Source organism: Pundamilia nyererei, unplaced genomic scaffold (genome assembly GCF_000239375.1).
Source record: "Pundamilia nyererei isolate P.nyererei 1_Seehausen unplaced genomic scaffold, PunNye1.0 scaffold00009, whole genome shotgun sequence".
Lineage (NCBI taxonomy): Eukaryota > Metazoa > Chordata > Actinopteri > Cichliformes > Cichlidae > Pundamilia > Pundamilia nyererei.
Genome location: NW_005187410.1, coordinates 2,216,930 through 2,219,988, shown reverse-complemented (window position 1 = coordinate 2,219,988; position 3,059 = coordinate 2,216,930).

The following is a 3,059-nucleotide window of genomic DNA, read 5'->3' as shown; positions in this document are numbered from 1 at the left end:
TTAAAGAAAAATAAAACTATTGTTTTTCCTTCTATGTAACTATTTTGTAACCCCGTCAACATTTTCTGACTCACATCTGCATCACTGTGTGAATTACATGCTAGAATTTCCTCCTGTACTGTCTTTTTTTTCATTTAAATTGATGCTGTCATCACTATCTTCCTTCTTCACTCATCAGCTCTCATTTTCAGGTTGTTGCACATTTCATTTCATATCTTTCTTCTTTTCCACCTCCTGCTGCTCTCTGTTAGTCGAGCCATTCTCAGTTTGAAGCCTAGTTCTACTTTTAAATGTATTCTTTGTTCTTCTTCTTTGTTTTCAGATAATCATGATGAATGTCTTCAGTGTCCTCACTCAATCATGTCCTTCAACAATGTATCAAGCACAAGGCCTGTGCTGTTCAAAGTGTCCTGCAGGTAAGAGCCAGCTGAATGTTAGAGGCTGATTTCCCTCCTGCTCTTTACTGTCTCTCTATATGTGAAAGTTCAACTTCATACCTTTATAACTCTAAATGTTTCACAGTTTAGATGAGTAACAGCGACATGTATTGAAAATAGTCTGCTTTTTTCTATTATAACAGGAAATCGAGTCAAGACAGATTGCACAGAGACTGCAAACACTTCCTGTGTGGCCTGCGAGGATGGAACCCACATGGATAAGCCCAGCGGACTCAAACAATGCACTCACTGCACAATCTGTGACCTAAGTAGGTTTTTATTCATATTTCTTATTTATGAAACTAGTGAAGCTGTTACTGCCGTATAAGAATTAAAAGTGTTAGATAGACAGACAGACAGAACATTTTATTTTATTTCCTCGTGCTCTTTAGGTTCCTCCGGGAAATTCAGTAAAGATTGGTATAAGGGTCCTATTGCTTTGATTTGACATTCTTACCCTCTATGATATGATGTTGCCTACAGATAATATGCCGTACTTTAGATTTACATCAAAGTAAAAGGAAGCATCAATTTCATTGATGTTTTCTATAAATATTTTTTTCTGAATTAAAATGTTCAATTGTTCAATCTGACAATTATTACAAACTTTTAATATATCAGTAATTTTAAAATAATTGATTAAATGTTGATTACTGTTATAGTGTCTAATTTTAAGCAGGAAAAACACCATAAGTCACTTTTGATGAATGACATCATAATATCACCACAGCCGTGACCTCTCTGCCTCGTTCTTTCCCAATCCCTAGCCTCCTGTCTAACATGCGTCCTCTCTACGTGCTCACAGATTTAAATGTGAAGAAAAAGAGGGCATGCACAACAACATCAGATACAATTTGTGAACCACGGGATGGATTCTACTGTGTTGACTATGACGGTGTTCACTGTGTGGAAGCACAAGAACACAAACCCTGTAACCCAGGAGAATACATCAGCCAAGCAGGTTGTATTCTTGTGCTTACGTGTAAATAAACTGGATGGAATAATATTTCTGTTGCATACTTGCAGTGGTTTCTCAATATGGTGTTATTACTTTGTAGTAAAGCTGCTCTCCATCACTCCACCACATGAATGAACTCAGAAAGATCAAATTTAGAAACTGAAACAAGGAAATTTTTTTAGATGTATTTTAAACTGGTTGTCATTAGACACATATAATTACTCTGATGTCACAGTCACTCACTGATCCTTCATGATGTACATGCTGAAAATGGTGCATATTCGTGTTGATGCAGGAACAGCCTTCAGAGACACTGAGTGCTCTGTGTGCAGCTATGGGACATTTTCAGATGGGACTTTAAAGTTTTGCCGGCCACACAGACCGTAAGTGAAGCTTCACAGCACATACAGACACGTCTGATTTGTTCCAGCACCAGTGATTGTGGCACATCTGTACATTTTCCTGTAAAGTGTCTCTCTGTCCTTCCAGATGTGAGTCACTAAACCTTAAGCTGATAAGACCAGGAAATGCTACAACTGATGCTCAGTGTGAAGAACAAGATGAGAATGTGGTTCTTTCTTGGATCTTCACTGGCTGCCTGTTACTGATTTTATTAATTGTGATACTTATAGCTTTGTGTCTCTGTAGAAAGGAGATTGGATGTCTAAAACGAGGTGAGAGTAACAGAACAATGAAAATCTTATCATGATCTATATAGAAAATAATATTTTTACACTAATTTTTAAATTGTTTTTCTTTTTGCGAAGGCGAAAAAATAATTGTACACCTAATCAACTTGAGGAAGGTATGTTTGAATATCACAGGAGTGTGGACTGTAACGGATGGCAACACCTGATTTATCAAAGTAATTATGTCTTCGTTTTTTTGTTTTTTACTAAGAATGAAGAAAAAGAAACAGAAATAGAACTGAAAATACTGAATGAGAAACCAGGTAAGATGGCCATGAGTTATCCACTCAAACCTGCACTGCCTGATGTCTCTGCAAACGTACAAGAGGTTTGCTGTTTAACTGAATACCTTTCTCTCCTCAGTGTGAAACTATATGAAGATTAACAGAAGAGACCCCACCTGCTTGATCCACCTAGTTGCAGTTTTTTCCTCCAGTAGTCAACCACCAGCTCTTTTTGTCTTGCTGACATTAAGGAGGTGATTTTTACCCGACCACTCCACAAAGTTCCCCGACAGCTCCCTAGACTCCGACTCCTGCTCACCCTTAACCCGCCCATTCACTATGGTGACATCAGAGAACTTCTGCAGGTGGCATGATTCACTGTTGCACTGAAAATCTGAGGTGTACAAAGTGAACATGAATGGAGACTGGACCGTCCCTGTGGTGCCCAAGTATTACTAACCACCACATCACACATGGTGCCTAACATCAATAGAAACTGAGGCCTCTCTGATAATGGATGGCGCAATGTAGAGGAATAAAAGTACTGTATAAAGCAGCAGTAAATGGAAAAGGCTGCATTTATACATGTCAGCTAGGAAAGTTTCTAGTCCTCCTGAGTCTGTTCAGTGGTGTGAAAGCAGAAAGTAAAAACATACTCAAGTATCATACCAAAAACATACCAAAGAAAGGCAAATAAATGATATTTTATTAGGTCAAAGTATATTTCAGTGTGGATGATAGAAAATGGATA